The following is a 19,286-nucleotide window of genomic DNA, read 5'->3' as shown; positions in this document are numbered from 1 at the left end:
TGGATTCAATTACCTGGGCCGGCAGATTCAGTAGTTCCACACAGGATCTATGCGTTTCACACTCAGCATTCCGGTCAGCGGCTACTAATGTGGAGATGTTCAGTGGACTGTGCCACTGGGGACATAATGTACAAATGCCTGTTATCATGACAGATAATTGTTTAAAAACATTGACATATATATATATATATATATATATATATATCTCTGTAGCCGATGGATTTTACAGTAAATTAAGTTGGCAGGTGGGATTTGACGTAGGAAGAGTGGAGCTTGTTAACAGGTTGGTCTATCAGAATATGCTCTGCTCATACCCTGCTATAAACGATATCTTACAGGGACATACTCTATAAGCAGTGTATTTATTTTCACATTAAGCATTAAACTTTTTGATCCATTGTTAAGCGGTTATATAATTATTGCATTTATTTCATATGTTATATTACTCTTATGCTGTATATACTGTGCCTGTTCTGCATATAAGTGTTTACTCCTTTTTTAAATTGTAGCAGGTTCTCAGACAGGTAGAAGACCCTCTCCTCTGTGTGCCACACTTGGTGTACAGAGAGACCTGCATGTGGAATGATGGCAGGGTATAGTGTGTCAGTTGTTTATTAATGCTATTTATTTAGGCCAGAGATTAGTAATTCAGTGTGGGCTTAATGAGCTATTACTGACACACTGACCTATGCCATATAATTGTTCATCTGAGAGCACTGGAAACTGGTAGATTGTATGGTCTATGAGAGCAGTCAGCCATCCCACATACAGCTCACTTATAAGTATAATGTATGGATAGTTATTACCGAAGAGATTCTATTTGTTTATAAAAAGTCCTAATTCTCAGTGAAAATATACATTTAACATTCCGTTAAGGGGGTTGTTCACTTTTGAACGGTCCTCTCTTTAGTGGGTGAACACTACACACAGTATGTAGCAATTCCCAATATAATTTAGATTGTAAGCTCCAATGGGGTAGGGACGGATGTGAATGTTAAATATGATTTTTTGTTAAGGCCTCATAAGGCCTTTGTTCAGCCATTTTATTGTAACTTGTATAGAAATAATATTTGCTAGAAGAGATTATTCATTTTTCTGTTAACTTGCAGTTTTGCAATATGTGAGCCTATGGCCTTGAAGTTGAACTAATAGAGAACACCTGAAGAATGTAACCAGTTATGAAAACAATAATGAGCTTCATATCCAGCTGGTAGTATGGGAGCTGTATCCATGGTGTTGCACATAGCATATCTCCAACTCCCCTTGAGATAAGAAATAATAGGCTCATCTGTCCTTAGAAGGGGGAGAAAAGTAAACACCTCAAGAATACGTGAGAAAGTTAATCAGTAGCGCTTCTCATAAACTAGTGGTATAAACTATTGTATGCATATGACGTAGGATTCATTTATTCAGTAGCCTATAAAAACCTGTATCTTTGTATCAATAAACTAGAGAATATTCCTTGCATACAGAACTTGGTCTGTGTCAATTCTCTCCAGCTGATTGAAGCGCTTCCAGATATACTTGACACCACAGGCTGACTTGGGTCAGAATTTTAGATTTAACAACTTGGAGGTCGCCACAGAGATTCGCTGTCCAGCAGGCTACAAGACAGACAACGGAGGTTTCCCAGCACATTGAACCCCAACATCCGCGGTCAGTAGATTTCTACTCGTTGGTCTTCCTAGTCTGGGTCACCTCATGTCTGTCTGAGGCACCTGACACGCGAATTTGTGAGTCTCAAGTATCATCTGATTAATATAATACAGTATTAACCCAATTTGTTTACTGTAATTGTATTGTTGATTAGATTTTTGAAAGATGATTGAATTTTGAGTGCATGTGTTTGTACCTATGTATGATGTATAAAGCATAAAAGTCACATAAGACATTGATCAAAGAAGCATGTAATGGAATAGAGGGATTTAGAGAGTTATTGTTTTGAACATTGAGTGAACATTTTAGACACCATCCCCAGAGGTATATCAAAGAAGGGAGATTCTGTAATCTGCCCAAATTGTGTAAGAGAGATTTCCAAAAGACCTTCGTCCCAGATACTGTCAAAGAAGCTATTTAGCACGGACATCCAGTACAAGGAGTCCACAGAACGGGACGTCCAGTGCAAGGACAACCCACAGAAACTAGATAAGAGTCTCGATTTGGACTCAACAGAATACTGTCAATACGAGTAATATAGATAGTAAACAAATGACAGCAGCTCCCTCATAGATATGATGCACAAAGACTAAAGGAAATGGGGGAGTAGAAGGTCTGCAGGGAATTTTTCAAGAAAGCGGGGATAGCCAAAGATATGTGTGGATGGAGAAACAAAGGTGTTGCAAGTGGTAATGTGACAAGAACAAAGGGGTATTGAGATCAAACCCCAAGAGATTGTTTGAGGTGGCACAGGAAAGTTAAGAGATCTGAAAAGTCGAAATATATGTGGATATGCTAAATGCATCGGAAGCTGAATAATGAATCAAGTAGGTTGTATATTATAAATGTATGTTTGATCCTGTGCAGCTGAATAAGTGAAATGTGCCCCTCCCTTATTCTGTGTAAATGATTTCAGTGTGTTGAGATAAGAAGCACACTGTTTTTTGTTTTTTGACAATGTATGTAAAAAAAAAAAAAATGTGTCCGGAGTGCCGATTGATGATAACATGTTGAAGCTAACTTGTATTTAGTGTAATGCTGGGACTTGTAGTTCCACAGCAGTAGGCTGGAAGATGTCAGTTAAGTTTTCTTTCTCTGTATGTGAGTTTTGTCTCCGTCTTACTGCGTGTGAGAGAGATCCGTGATAATTCACATTGTTTGTTCTCTGTCTTAGTGCTCTATAAGGGAGATGTTTGATTTACTTTAAATCACAATGTATGTCTGTCTTGTCCGTTTTTTACAAGAGACATGTTTCAAGGTTGAAAAAGTTGTACATTCATTGCTTAATGATAAGCTTTTAAAAAGATACAAAAGAAGTTTTAAAATGTTTGGTCCGATTGCACGGACAAGATTGTAAATAATGTACATTATCACTATAAGTACTAGTGTCAGAACAAAGCTGGCTGGGATCCAACAAGCCGTTTCTGTATTTGAACAAAATAATTTTGTTTCTGAAGTTCAGAAATATAGCTTTCTCTTTAATGAAGTTGAGAATTGTGGGAGTGAGCTTACATGCTGTTTTTATCTGTGTTAAAATGGCGCTGATGAATGTTCTCAGAAATCAGGAGGGTTTGTTATGCCTTTAAAGAAATGTTACGAGATAAAATGTCGTCTGTGAGCGAGACTTAAGTGAATATATTTTTACTTTGAACACGAAAATCACAGAATCTAGAAATATGTGTGAATATTTGGTCACGGGAGAGAGATTTTGTTGAGAAAATGTTGAATGATTTACAGACACAATGTATTGTGTCTAACGAGAGTACTCTGATTTATGAGACAGTGCTGCTTTTAAAATGGTTGAATACTTGGAACCAAGATTCCAGATTGAATGTTTCTAAACCCGGAAATTTAATTAGTGTCATTTAAAAGGGCTGTACTAAGAGATGATAAGAAAGGAGTGGCTTTGAACACTCGCCCAGGTCTCGTCACTTTGACATTCTCTATTTGTGAAATTAGGGACTGCCCCTTTGAGGAAATCAAGGCATGGAACGCATAGCGTCACAGTTAAGCTTTTAGCAGCTGTTCACTGGTTACCTGATAACAGTATACACGCATGTTACAGTTACAGTAATTCCTAGTAAATAAATGTTAATCTCTATGCAAAAGTTTTTTTATTCACAGGTCTCCAGCTGCAAAGACCCATTAGGCAATCCAGATTGCATTGATTTAACTTCCAATGCACCATCTTTGCACCACAACAAACATAAAGTATAAACTAATGAAGGATTTAAATAACGTAAACTCTTCTGAGTAATGATTACCTTGTTTTGGAAGAGATATTAGAGTTTATGTGCTATTCACATAGCAAATGCATGAACTAGGTGGTTTTTCTGTATGTGCAGAAAGCAAAAGGTTTTTATTTGTATCCTCATTACAGTTTTGAGTAAATCAGTGTTTGTAAAGACATTTACTGCCCTTATTTACTGTGCTATAATTGTCATATACTGTAAATAATTCTTTTTATTGTGGGTATGGTAATGCATTGATGGGAATTCTATATTTTTACAGAAATGAAAAAGATTTAAGACTTTAAGAGCAATTGTATGTGCTCCTGCATTAGCACTTCTGGATCATAGCAAGCCATTTATACTCTCCTCTGAGCAGAACCAAATGTTTAACCAATTTTAAGCTGAAATAACTTCAGCGCCAGCACTGGCTTTGCCAGATTATGACAAGCCTTTCACATTATTTTGTTATGAAGTCAGTGCACATGTACAAGGAGTACTGACACAAATACATGGTCGCAAGCTAAGGTCACTTGCATACTACTCTGCTTTAGTGCTTGAAAAGAGTATAGATATTGTGCTAGGACACCCAGTTACCTTAACGGTATCGTACGTTGTGACAGAAACCAAGCACAAGCAAAACATTTGTTACCGGCCAGATTTACTAAGTATGAAGATATACAGCACAAAGGACATTCCCTCCTATTGTGAAATGAGTGACATATAACACTTGCCGAGCGCACTGTGTATTTTCTTCCTCCCTTTCCTTTTTTATTAGAAGAAAAAAAAAAAAAAAAAAAAAAAGGAAGCACAAGAGGCCCCAGAGCCTCTCATGTTCACAGATATATGTTAAGACCTTCAGACAAGGGGAATCTGAGTAAACTGTATTTTAAGTTTTTTAAAGGTCCAAGGGAGACCAGAGAGGGGAGTTCATTGATATTAGCAGGAGGAATATAGATTGCACGTTATTTTCCTTTGCTGTGCGCTGTAGATGTGTACTAGACTAGAAAGGAAAGCCAAGTTTGGAAGAACCAGACTCAGGCCCATAGTAATGTATAGATCATTATACATAATTAGAAAATTCTAATATGAAAGTTTAACCCAACCAAATAAAGAAAAGAGCAACCCATGACTACAGGGGTTTACACCCAATGCAGGAATGTGTTTGTGAGTATTGTGGCCCAACACATTATTATATACACTAATAGAACTGATGATGTGGCTTATTAACAGGTTATTTAAGCTAAGTGTTTCTCTTCCAGAAGAATTAAAGTTACCACATCTGTCTTAACCGTTGTACTGTACACTCCATCTAATGAGTGTAAACTTTGTGGAACTCAGAAACCAAGAACCTTGTCCTTGGATTCCACATGCTCCTTACTGAAGCCTATCCTAATGAAGTAGCACTGCTTACTCCCAGTAACGTTACACTTAAGCAGTGCACAATGTTGAATCCTGCTGCCTTATTGCAGCAAGTTTCAAAAGATGGGAGAAGTACCTGTATATATTGGGGTTACCCTAGGGATTTGGGGGAATTCCATTCCAGCTTGAACAGAAAGAAAGGAAAAAAAAAATGCAAACAAAATTTTTCTGAACATGATTGCATAGAACTAATGAAACAAGAATCTCTGGTTTTATCTCACATTAAAGATAAACCATTACCAGATGCAGACATCACTCTTTTTGTAGATGCTTCACACTATCACATAGATCCTGTCCCGTATACAGGGTGTGCTGTAACCACACACACAGAAATAGTGATTCAACAGACTCTACCGAGTCACATGTCAGCACAAGAAGCTGAACTAAAGGCCCTGACACTTGCATGCATATATGCAAAAGGACAAAGAGTAAATATTTACACTGATTCAAGTTATGCATTTGTAATTGCGCATGATTATGGCCCTGTATGGAAAAGTAGGGACCTTATGGGTTCAGCAAGCAAACCAGTCAATATGATGAACATACCAGGGCATTGTTCACTGCATTCCAGCTGTCCTCCAAACAGTGATGAAGATGAAGACACACACAGAGATACTACCCCCGAAGCTAAGTGAAATAGACCAGGCCGCACGAGAAGCCGCCATAGCCCCAGTACCCCAAGGGGAGTCTATTTACATGGTGACCCCCTGACCCCTGTTTGACCAGAGCACACTCCAACTTATGGAAAGACAAGCAACAGAAAATAAGAAAAAGACTTGGGCAATACATGGAGCACTAGAAGTGCTAGGAGTGGTGTAAAGGTCAGCGTTTGTGTCTGCCAAAAGTAGTTTATCCCATTATGGCCAATATAACACACGAGAAAGTGCATCTGGGAAAAGATGCTATGGTTGTACTCACTAGCAGCTTATGGATAGTACCAGGGTTCGCCCAAGCAGCACAGTCGTTAGTGGCAGAATGCCTAGTCTGTGCACAAAGTAACCCGAGTAAGTCTGTCCTATGGAAAAGCACACCCCAGACATAATATCCCTATAAGAGGATACAGATAGACTTTATAACTTCCCAAATGCTCGGGCTTTGAGAATGTGCTTGTCTGTGTCAACTTCTTTAGTCACTGGCTGGAGACATGGCTGTATAGAAAAGCAAATGCTAAAGCATTAGCCAAGAAAATTGCGAATGAGGTAATCTGATGATATGGTGTACCAGAGGTCATTGTAAGTGACAGAGGGATACACTTTACGGGGCAAGGATTCCAGAAACTATCACACCCCCTACAGATCCCAAAGTTCAGGATGTATGGAGCGCCTTAATGGTACACTGAAATTGAAAATGCAGAAAATAATGGCTGAAACAGGTCTGCCATGGATCTCATGTTTACCTGCACTCAGTAAAAAAATACTGCTAGGAAAGACACAGGTTTAACACCATATGAGATATTGTTTGGCACAGCAAACAGAACAGGCTGTTATTTTCCATAGCAACTACACCATGTATATAGTGATTTGTTGAATTATGTTGCCTTATTATAGAAACAACTAACTGAAATACATGGTCAAATATTCTCCTCCATTGCAAACCCTAATTTTGATACAGGTACCCATAAACTGCACCCTGGGGGGCTGGGTGGTCGTGAGAAAGCACATCAGGAGAAGTCTTGAACCCAGATACAAGGGTCCTTATCAAGTCCTGTTGACAACTCCCATGGCAGTGAAAGTACAGGAAAGAGACACCTGGATTCACGCATAACACTGCAAAGTCTTCGAATCAGGGGAGTCTTGTTCTGATAAATAGAAATGACTGTCTCATTGTATTGATATGTCTTGCCAGAATAATTGTGACTGAAGTAGGGATTAAGGCCTCCCTAACCCAGTATGAAACAGACAGTTAAGTGACATATTGCCTATGCCACTGTGAGAAACATATGGGAAGGAGTGCTCAACAATTTGCACTCATAGTAGAGTAAACTCTGAAAAAGTCTTTGTGCAGATGCATAACCTCATTGGTAAAGTTGTCAGTAATGATTCATGTTGGATATTGGAAATATTGGCATTAGTAGCAAATGGTTTAGCAATCCTGTTGATCGTATAGGTGATAATGAAACTAAATATATGGCTGATTAAGAAGTTACTGACACTTGATTGTTGTCTCTCCAAAAAGGGAACCACTGAAAATCCCGAACCTCTGATGATCACAGAAATTACTTCTGAAACCTGACCAGACTATGAGTGTCATGAATTATTTGGACTAGCAAAGCCAAAGAACTGCAGAGTTTGCAACAAGAAACTACTAAAGATTGAACAAAGGACATGCAAGGCCTGCAGAACTACTATAGACTCATTAACTATCTTTTAAGAAACCATCTTTTAAGAAACCATCTTTTCTAGACATGGACATTTGCCAAAATGCATCTCCTCATAAATCAAGTTAGGACAGGGAGGATCACAGGCTTATTAGTGGGGGATGAGTTGACAGATTCCTAAGGGGACCAACTCTATGCATGTGGCCTCCTACATGTGTATAAGTACCTGCTTATTAAGAATGTGGTTCTATAGATAGTATTAGGTAGGTAGGAGGAGAAAGGGTCGAAAATTGAATAAAAGATGGGAAATGTTAAATATGATTTTTTGTTAAGGCCTCATAAGGCCTTTGTTCAGCCATTTTATTGTAACTTGTATAGAAATAATATTTGCTAGAAGAGATTATTCATTTTTCTGTTAACTTGCAGTTTTGCAATATGTGAGCCTATGGCCTTGAAGTTGAACTAATAGAGAACACCTGAAGAATGTAACCAGTTATGAAAACAATAATGAGCTTCATATCCAGCTGGTAGTATGGGAGCTGTATCCATGGTGTTGCACATAGCATATCTCCAACTCCCCTTGAGATAAGAAATAATAGGCTCATCTGTCCTTAGAAGGGGGAGAAAAGTAAACACCTCAAGAATACGTGAGAAAGTTAATCAGTAGCGCTTCTCATAAACTAGTGGTATAAACTATTGTATGCATATGACGTAGGATTCATTTATTCAGTAGCCTATAAAAACCTGTATCTTTGTATCAATAAACTAGAGAATATTCCTTGCATACAGAACTTGGTCTGTGTCAATTCTCTCCAGCTGATTGAAGCGCTTCCAGATATACTTGACACCACAGGCTGACTTGGGTCAGAATTTTAGATTTAACATGAACGACTAGATATCTCATACTTGCCTACTTTCCGGCAGTGCAGTCTGAGAGAGGCGTGTGACTAGATGGCAGGAGGGTCCGGGCGCAGTCAATCGGGTCTTTCTGGCCCCGCCCCCTGCGACAAAATGATGTTTTGTCGCCCGGGGCGGACCAAAATAACGCGATTCACAGCGAATCTCGTCATTTTGGCCAGGGAATTGCGGGATGCGGGAGACTTGCCTGATCTCCCGGAAGTCTGGGAGACCGACCCGTATTTCGGGAGTTTCCCGGACATTCCGGGAGACATGGCAAGTATGAGATATCCTCTGTACAGTGCTGCATAATATGACTGGCTCTATATAAATAAACAATTATAGTAATTCCCAAAAGCAGGACCTTCTTCATGTTTTTGAGAAAGTTTCCAGTGCCCTAGGACTATAGCCAGTAGTGAATTATAATATCAGCATTTTGGGCAACCCAGGGCCAATGACTGCATGAGGGTGCGATCCTTTATCTTTCAAACTCTATGTTCAATCTTTGACTAGACTGAGCATATGGGGAGATGATATTGCTGTTTGTTACAATTGTTGCTTTTCTGCGATGTAAAAAATCATACTTACCCCCCTCTTCGGAAGCGCTGTCTCCGGGTCTTCTCTTCACTCTTCAATTGCGCATGTCCAGTTCCAAGAACTGGACATGCACACACAGATCCCCAGAGAGAGCACGCTGAGTGACAGGGAGGGATCATGTGATCCCTCCACAGATGCGCTGTCCAGCTCTGCTCTTCGGAGCAGAGCTGACAGCATTAGATTTCTTCCATTCCGATGATGTACGCCAGCTTCAGCGGCCAGGAGCAGTCACCATTCTGTTGAATGGTGACTCCTCCCAAAAACGAAGAGGAAGGCAAAGCAGCAGATATCCATGATATCTGCTGCGATGCACCCTTAATAAATTTGCGGAGGACAGGAGGCACCTTAATGACCCGTTAAAAGCACTATCGTGCTTTCTTAAATATGCCCCATAGTTTCTTAGTAAATTGTGGTGATATTTGAGTTTCCATCGCTGCAATAAGCATAGATAGAAAATCTGTGTTGTGGCTGCATATAAATCAATAGGGGTCTGAACGAGAGTTATGGATTGTTTGCGTCAACATGTCAGTGCACTCCCAACAAGCCACCCACTACAGCAGATTTGGTTAATCTCTGTAAATGATATATTCTGCATAATCACAAGCTACAGGATGCAATGTTGATTACAAGGTAATGTGGAGAGAGTATCGATCGTAGGGACCTATTCGGTTGTCCACAATTCCCCTGGAAACACAATACATTTTTAGCTTTGTACCTTTCAAATGTTCATTTCTTCACGTTATAGTGACCAAAAAAGGAGTTTTTGCTTGTTGTTTCCCCATAGTATACGGTGGGTGCAGTTTATTACGCAGAGTACCCTAGCTTGTGTGCAATCAGGCAATATTTTCTGAATTCAGGTGCTGAAAAGATTTAGGGGTATATTTACTAAACTGCGTGTTTGAAAAAGTGGAGATATTGCCGATAGCAACCAATCAGATTCTAGCTGTCATTTTGTAGAATGCACTAAATAAATGAAAGCTAGAATCTGATTGGTTGCTATAGGCAACATCTCCACTTTTCCAAACCCGCAGTTTAGTAAATCTAGCCCCCAGGGTCAGCGATATTCAAACATAAATGTGCTTGAATTCCTCTGCAATCCAATATATATATATATATATATATATATTAGTGATAAACACAATGGTGATTGCTCAATCATTTTAAATTTAACAGTAGGTGTTTGAAACGAAGGGGGGATGTGGAAAGGGAACACACAAAATCCCACTGTCCACATAGAGATCTATGGGGACAGCTGGAAGCCCCAATAATTAGGTTAATGGCAGGGAAATCATACACATTAACCCTTTAATAACAAAAAAATAAACCAAAAACTGCAAAAGTCTTTCTTACACACATTTTCCATAATTATGGTAAGTCACCTACTACCTCACGGCGCTTCTACTAATAGAGTGGTTGTAGTGCTAAACAACCAGTCCCTATATTGGGTCACATATTCATGTGCTTTTAAATTGAAATCTAACTTACCAACAGGTACCCAAAAGCTACAAAAAAAATCCACCACAAGGCCCAGCATTCCCTGAAAGCTACTGATTACTTAGACAGTGATGCACAAAATGCACGTTGCTTGGCTAGGAATAGGTGTCTGGGTATTATTATTATTACCATTTATTTATATAGCACCACTGATTCCGCAGCGCTGTACAGAGAACTCACTCACATCAGTCCCTGCCCCATTGGAGCTTACAGTCTAAATTCCCTAACATACACATACACATACAGACAGATAGACACACATACTAGGGTCAATTTATTAGCAGCCAATTAGCCTACCAGTATGTTTTTGGAGTGTGGGAGGAAACCGGAGCACCCGGAGGAAACCCACGCAGACAAGGGGAGAACATACACACTCCTCACAGATAAGGCCATGGTCGGGAATTGAACTCATGACCCCAGTGCTGTGAGGCAGAAGTGCTAACCACTAAGCCACCGTGCTAAATGGGAGGCTCTGGATGTGCCAGTGACAGTCCTACTTTGTAGCGATACACAGGCGGGAGAGAGGGTGTGGCCCTACTGGTAACACTGAATCGTCCTCTGTGAGATTAACATGAATATAGCTTTGTGTTTGCGGAAGGAAATGAATTCAAGTCATGCAACCAAGGTGCTGATGCTGTAACAGCTTTATCTCCATCGCTGAAATGTTTGTGAGGAAAATTGCCAGCGAGGCGGGTGATGCAGGGATTAAGGACTGCGAGCCGTGGCTCAGGACTGACGTTAAGAGACCCGGAGAGGAACCATTCAGTGATTATATAAACATGTACATCCTTTTGCACCTGTTTGAAACTTCCCAGCGAAAGACTCCGAGCTCTTATCAATCCCCAGCTGGTAATTGCAGCCGGAGGAATTTACATTATAATAGAAATCCGTTCTATGGGCGAATTTCTGAATGTTCCGAGTTACAGCCAATTATGTCTCCTGTTTCCGTACATATAGTCAGTCCATTTTAGTCTATAAAATAGACATTTACAATGTGGTGATGTCATCTGGTGAAACTAGACAGCTGTTATGCACAATATTCCCAAGAGTGATGTGGGGGGTGCCAAGGTTGTTTGTTTTGGGGCTGTTTGCTTTTAGTCTCGAAATTAAGGGTAATGTGCGGCCTTTTTTGACGTTCGAGGGCTGCACATGTGACCCTTGATGTTTATTGAATTGTCCATCGCTGATATAAAGCAAAGTATCGAATGAAAGTTTCAGGAGGGCATGATAAACTATTGCACAAAAGCTATAATGGAAACTGAATACCCCTAATATTTGTCTTCTTCAACACTTTCCTGGTATCCTGACCGGCTGATTAGATTTCACTGCCCTTGCATACACCAAAGATCAGCTATGGACTGTGTGACTGTTTCCAAGTAACAGTTCTGTTTTCTGTAGGTGGAAACTTCCTTCACAATCTCTCATCTAGAAAAATAATGGACGTTCAATCAGATTAATTTCATGATGGCGATTTGCTCAATGTGGTATAAAGTCTCCAATTTGGCTACAGCATACTTCTGAAAAGTTAATTCCGGGAGATCCCGGGCAGGGGGTGTGGTTGGAGGGTGGGAGGGGCGGTCTGCAGTCAATCGCATAATTTTGGCCCCGCCCCCTGCGACAAAATGAGGTTCAGTCGCGGGGGTGGGGTCAAACTGACGCGATTCACAGCGAATCACGTCATTTTGACGAGTAAGTTGGAGTATGCTGGATACTTTCCTGCTCTCCCGGGAGTCCGGGAGACCTACCCGAATTTCGGGAGTCTCCCAGACATTCCGGGAGAGTTGGCAAGTATGGGTTATAGATCATACTGAAATTGTCACACATTGTGGCTTCAATCAGATGGCCGTTTTCAATGCATGGAATTATCTAGCACTTATGCAGGCACACAAGCTATCTCAATTACAATAATAATTATAATCTTACATGGAAAAACGAACCAAGTAGATAAATTTGTGGGATATGTATATAACAAAGTAGCCATGGAAACCAGTAACCTTTCTTGTTTTGGAATCATCACCTTTTAGATACAATTATTTCTTTGTTGGCATTAATTGTTTATTGATATTGGGCTGTCAAGGAAACAGTTTTTATATATTATTTTTTTTACAAATAACCTCTTATTTCAGACGTTGCTCGCCCACAGCCCAGTCGTAGGGACATGTTAGCATATCAGGACTGTGGCTATAATTGAACTGTTTTATCTCCTGAGTTGTGACAAAATTTGACAGTGGCTCTGTCTGCAAGAGCAGCTCCCAACCAAGAATTGCAATCAGACACAATAATCAAAACGTTCATTATTCTGCCCCCTGTCTCAGAAATGTTACACACTTGACTTTCACACAGAGAGGCCTCTAAATTGCCCTTTACAGATCCCAGCTGGAAAACCATCACCGGCCCATTCACGGTGGATTACCGGTAATGACTCTTTAGAGCACAGATTTACTAAATCCCACTAGACTGCGAGCTCTCATGAGCAGGGCCCTCCCTACCTTTGGCTTGACGTCTGCACTTATTCTGTCTACCTTGTATGTCTGTTTTAAATATGTACCGATGTGCGGCGCTGCAGAACACTGTGGGTCCTTACAAATCTTCAACAATGATGATAATTTTAAATGCAAGGGCACAAATTCAATATTCAAAGTATCTGCATCTGATAATAGGGGAAGATTTCATGGTACAAACCACAGTTATGTACTCTCCCTGGAATGACCAGAGATTCACAAATTAGATGAACACTCCTGAACCCCGATAGAGCAGGCAATTTTCCCAGAGTGGTGCTTTCCTGCCTGTCGGGGAGTGTAGTGCTTCTCATACACTGACAAGGGAAAGTGAGCGATAAGTCCGTCACTCACTGACAAATCTCCACTCACTCCCTCATATGGGTATCAGCAGCAGTGAATCACAGCAGGGAATGTATATTAAAGGTGACCCAGTATTTATTGCTTGTGCAGCCTGTTCCTGTGCCATCAGGGGAGGGATGATATAGCCAGGGTGGCTAATGGGCCAGGAAACGCGCTGACAAACACACAATTGGGACAATTTTAAAAAACTAAACTAATTAAAACATGCAGCAAAAAAAAATTGCCTGCTTTCTGGCATCATGCTCCTATTGTTGCCAGGGGGGCTGGCAAACTTTAGCCCGTTGGGCATGACCCAACTCAGCAGCCCAGTGACCCAGCCCAAAGTACCCCCCCCCCCTGCCCCCCAGCCCAGCCTGCCCCTGATTGTTGCATATATGCACCTGTGTTTCTAGATACAGAATGGATTAGCACAGCAAGATGGTCATTGGGGAGACACTTATTTTTACTCCTAATCATGTGAATAGTGGACCAGACATTGTTATAGACACATAATGCATTAAGAAGGTTTCACTTTGCAGGACAAGATATCCCAATAAAGCTCAAGGAGTGGATATTGTGCCTATTTTAGAGGTGTTTCTAATTTAGAAGGGTTTGCAGTCTTTTTAGTGAATGTGATGCCATCTAGGTGCATTTCATGGCATAAACAGATTTATAGGCGCACACAAAGACAACCCCAATGCCTACCTTAGTGGAGGAGCAGCACATCGCCGTGGTGCACACCTACTGCCACCACTACTGACAGTGAAAGGTGCAGATGGAACGCCTGATGCACTGAGATTATATTCTAAAATTCTAGGAAAGAGAAAGTACCAAAAGAGGCCACATCTAATCTCCTCTATTCCAGGATGAGTCAACTTTTTCACAGGTTTGACCTGGGCATTTTATAATTATAACACTAGACTGTAAGCTCCTTGGGACAGAGTATGATCAATATACGAGTAGACTGTAGGCACCTTGGGACAGGGTCTGATTGTCATGTAAATAGATGTAGAGGCTTAAGGATGCCACTAGACTGTAAGTTCAATGTCACAGAGTCTGATCGTTACACCACTAGACCATAAGGGATGGGATCTGTTCATGGCATTGCTACATATTACGGGGCAGGGTCTGACACAGCTAGCTCCTTGGTACTGCACACTGTAAGCATCTTAGTATAGTCTCCTGTTGGAGACTTCAACTGTACTGAAACGCAATTGAATGAGACCTTTCATGAAGCTTTATTTCAGCTCGAGTCATAGCAACAGCCAAGTATAACCGGCAATTAAATCAGTATGAAATCATCATACAAATATCAAATAACTCCCCAGGTGACACCGTCTATAAGCCCCTCACAAAACACATAAACCTAAAACCTTTCTACAGCATGACCTTATAAATGCAGAATAAAATACAAAAATGAAGTATTCAAGAGGTTTATCATCGATTGTCTCCAGCTTTCTAATCATGATGTTCTATAGTCTATCCTTATTATCTGGGAATATTGTGATGTGTTACACTCTTGTAATGAGGGTAGTTGCTGGTCGGCAGGGTTCTCTCTTTGAGCTCCCCCCTTCCTCACCTAACCTCAGTAAGTACTGCCTCACAAAGACTGTCCACAAGGTACATGATAAATAAAAGCCTGGACTTTTTACGATCACCACAGAGGAAGTATCACAGCACTTACATTTGAGCCTCTCCCAGCAATGACAAAGCAGCAGAATCAATGTCACCGCACAAAGGATGACTGAATATTTTGCAAAGCTTTTCTCTCCACGAGACACACTTGTAATTGTCCTCGTTTCCCTCAACATACCAGTTATCCCTGGCAGATAACCAGGGCACCCAGCCCGCAGCTCTTTATAAGCTGACAAACATTCAGCAGTGGGGATACAAATCCGCACCTGGGTTTAAATCATCAAAAAGGGAGTGTCTGAATTACTGTGTAATAATTACTAAAGGTTATTTCTGATTCTATTTTATTTATTCTTCCGAAAGATGAAGTGTCAGGAGCCTCTTTTTACACTACAGCAATGCCTAATGTATCTCTTATTTACATCATCCCCTCATTTACATGCTGTGTTATCTTTCCTTTAAAATTACAAGAATACTGCTCAATATGACTCGTCTCCTTTACACAGACTGCCACTGGCATTAGTATGGGTAGACATAGAGGGCCTGATTCATCAGCATATCGTACGCAACATCACTCTGTAAACGCAGCCCCGGAAGGGCCGTTTTGCCGTAGTCAACTTACAGCAAGCACAAGCAGCCACATCCGAATCCAGCTCTGGGCATTGTAAAGTTACTTGTTACCTGGTGATGATTCCAAAACAAGAAAGGTTACTGGTTTCCATGGCTACTTTATTATATACATATCCTCCCTGTCCTCCCTTCTCCAATGCCCTACCAGGAAGGATCCTTGGTCCTTCCTCCTTTGCCATTCTATACAAGACATCAATGTCCCCTCAGTGAAATTGGCCTGGCCTGTCTTGGCGGCCACTAGGGGCTAGATTTACTAAGCTGCGGGTTTGAAAAAGTGGGGATGTTGCCTATAGCAACCAATCAGATTCTAGCTTTCATTTATTTAGTACATTCTACAAAATGACAGCTAGAATGTGATTAGTTGCTATCGGCAACAACCCCTACTTTTTCAAACCCGCAGCTTAGTAAATCTAGCCCTAGGTGTCTGATAGCCAAATTGTGGAAACGCGCAGAGCCTCCCTGACATCCTAGATCTGGTTCATTGCTAATATGGAGAAAAATCACCTACCACCTACGAGACAAGGAAGATAAGTTTCACCAAGTCTGAGCTCCCTGGCTATATCCGTAATACCCCTGACCCAACCCCCTCTCCGCACTCTGGGCTGCCTCTACCATACCCTACTCTTCAACTACCCTCCTAATAATACAGATATTGCTTGATACAGTACAAATGTTTTTGTCACCATTGTTGTCATCCATGTAGATTTAATAAAATTGTTGCGTTAAAAAACCCGACAACAATATCCTATTAAATGTATTTCATAGGAAAGAACCACCCCCCCCCCCTCCTTTTTTTTTTTTTACTGTTTAATCAGTAATGCTTTATAATAAACTGGTGGCATTAATTCTATACTTTTTTGTTTTTTTTCTGTGCCTTCATTTGTGAATTTGTAATCCACATAGGCTTTGGACGTATTGTGCAGTGTCTTGTGTGGTAGAGCACAGCAGACCTACACCCAATTTGAACAGTGCAAGTGTCTTCAGATCCGTTCTTTGATGAATTCGGGAGTGCGCAGAGCCAATTTGCGTGTGTTTCCGAATGCACGTTGCACCCAGTATGCGTGCTTTGATGAATTACGCCCAATGGGGTCAATTCTATACAGTGTGAAGGTGTATTTTTGGGACATAGTGCTCCATTTTGTGCCTTATCACAGCCAAAGTATCTCTTCGTTCAAGCACGCTGGACCTCAAGTGAATAGTGCAAGGTTTGGCAATCAAGTGAGCAGCGAGGGTTCCGCGGACAGGATTCCTCTTGGCAGCCCTGTACATTAATGTGGAATTGTATTATCGATCTTGTATTTGTTGTTCTGTGTAATGCAGACCCCTCACCATCTGCTCCTGCAGCTTGGCATCCCTTCCACACATGTAAGTGGCCAGATTGAAAGAGAATCACCTGCTCAGCATATGTTAAACAGTCCGATCTCTTCCGGCATTGCTGGGACTTGTTAGTGCAGTCGGAAGATGACCACATACACAGACCAATAGAAGTTGCTTTTTTTACAGATGTTTTGTACAGATATGATTTTTAACAGGTATTAGGGACCACGCAAGCATCTGGGGACATCTTGGAGAGTCCAGGGGAGACTGGATACCAGCAACAGTGTAATCTACAATCAATGCCCACTTTATTAGGTACACCTTTCTAGTACTGGGTAGGACCCATCTTTGCCCTCAGAACAGCCTGAATTCTTTGTGCCATGTATTCAACAAGGTGCTGGAAACATTCCTGGGACATTCTGATCCATGCTGACATGATAGCGTTATGCAGTTGCTGCAGATTTGTCAGCTGGAAATCTCCCGTTCCACCAAACCCCAAAGGTGCTGTATTGTATTGAGACATGGTGACGATGGAGGCCATTGGGGTACACAGGCATGTTCGTGCAGCCAGCTTGAGATGACGCCTGCCTTGTAACATGGTGCAGTATCCTGCTGGATGTGGCCTTTAGAAGACGGTTAGACTGTTGCTATAAAGAGATGCACATGGTCAGCAACAATACTACTGTGGCATTTGGTATTAAGGGGCCTAATGTGCGGTAATAAAACATTCCCCACAACATTACACCACCACCAGCCAGCATCGTTGACATAAGACAGGATCGATCAATGGATTCATGTTGTTTATGCCAAATTCTGACCTTAACATTCTATATGTAGCTGCAGAATTGGAGATTGGTAATGTTTTTCCAGTCTTCAACTGTCCAGTTGGAAACTGTAGCCTCAGTTTCCTGTTCTTGGCTGACAGGAGTTGAACCCTGTGTGGCCTTCTGCTGCTATAGCCCGTCCACTTCAAGGTTTGACGTGCTGTGTGATTTAACTTAGTGCCGCCTTCCTGTCAACTTGAACCAGTCTGGCCATTCTCCTCTGACCTCTGTCACTAACAAGGTATTTTCGCTCACAGAACTACCACTCCCTGAATGTATTTTGTTTTGTGCAAAAATCTATCTGTAAACTGTAGAGACTGTTGTGCATGAAAATTCCAGGAGATCGACAGTTTCTGAGGTATTCAAACCACTCATCTGGTACCAACAATCATTCCACAGTCAAAGCCATTTGGATCATTTGGGTATCTGAATTTTCCATTATCCTAACACATAGGGAAGTGTTTTGCTACTCTGTTCTATACTTCTCCAAGTCTTCTGAATCACATACTTCTTGCCAAGTATTGTTTCCCAAGAGGGTTTGGGGACCTCCTTGTCTGCGGGGCCTGTTTCAGAGAAGGAGTTGTACACTCTAGAGAATAAGCCTTTAGAAGAAGTATTTCTATAATAATGGTCAGTGGTATATTTGAGTGCAGTCAGGGGAACAGTTGTTAGTGATGCCTAATTTGGAAGTACGGGTGGAATTTGGAATTGAGGAGGTTAAACCTGGTCTAAAGATCTGTGAATTTTGGCAAACTATCCACAATTACAGAAGTGGATGTTGCTCAATCAATTTAGAGGTTTATAACAGGTGCTTGAAATCATGCGGTTATCCAGAAGGGAAAAATACAGAGAAAAATTCCCCAGCACACTGCTATATCCAGCAAAGGAGCTGCTATTTCTATTAGTACATAAAAAATACGGAAATCTTTGTTGCACACATTTGCAAATGTATGGAAAGCCACCAGCCACTTCACGGCGCTTCTGCTAATAGGGTGGTCCTAACTCTAAACTGTGAGAGTCCCTAGCTTTGGACCTCCAAACTATGGTGCTAGCACTCCCCAACAGCTACAGACACCATAGCATGCCTCTCAAACAAACAATACAAAAGTGGAGGTTACTCAATCAATTTATAGGTTCATTGCAATCTTGCAACTATTCACAGTTGAAATGTCAAAGAGAGGAAAAGTAGGTGACTGAGGGGCACTCAGAGACGATGTATGAATATATATATGAAATAAAATAAAAATCAATTTTTAATGATATGCCTTAAAACTTGTGTATTAACATTCCATCCTAAACCCCAAAGCTAGCGAAATATTTAAAAACAAAAAACAAAACAATAATTGTTAAAATTGCAGATCCACTGCAAACTTAGCTCAGTGAGTTGATATAGATGAGTTCATATAGAAATTACACTATTAAGGAAGAATTC

General features: G+C 40.9%; 1 protein-coding gene and 1 long non-coding RNA gene across 2 annotated transcripts in view; both read left to right on the top strand.

The window, feature by feature from the left end:
* The window catches only part of CACNG5 (calcium voltage-gated channel auxiliary subunit gamma 5), a 54,359-nt gene that overhangs the window by 13,189 nt on the left and 21,884 nt on the right, over positions 1-19,286 (top strand). The window lies entirely within an intron of this gene.
* On the top strand, positions 997-8,414 carry LOC142095180 (uncharacterized). The gene is made up of 3 exons (XR_012677754.1): positions 997-2,483; positions 3,781-3,867; positions 4,168-8,414. It is a non-coding gene; the product is annotated as an uncharacterized LOC142095180 (long non-coding RNA).

Source organism: Mixophyes fleayi, chromosome 6, assembly GCF_038048845.1.
Source record: "Mixophyes fleayi isolate aMixFle1 chromosome 6, aMixFle1.hap1, whole genome shotgun sequence".
In the NCBI taxonomy this organism is placed as follows: Eukaryota; Metazoa; Chordata; class Amphibia; order Anura; family Limnodynastidae; genus Mixophyes; species Mixophyes fleayi.
This window is presented reverse-complemented; position numbering and strand designations above follow the sequence as displayed.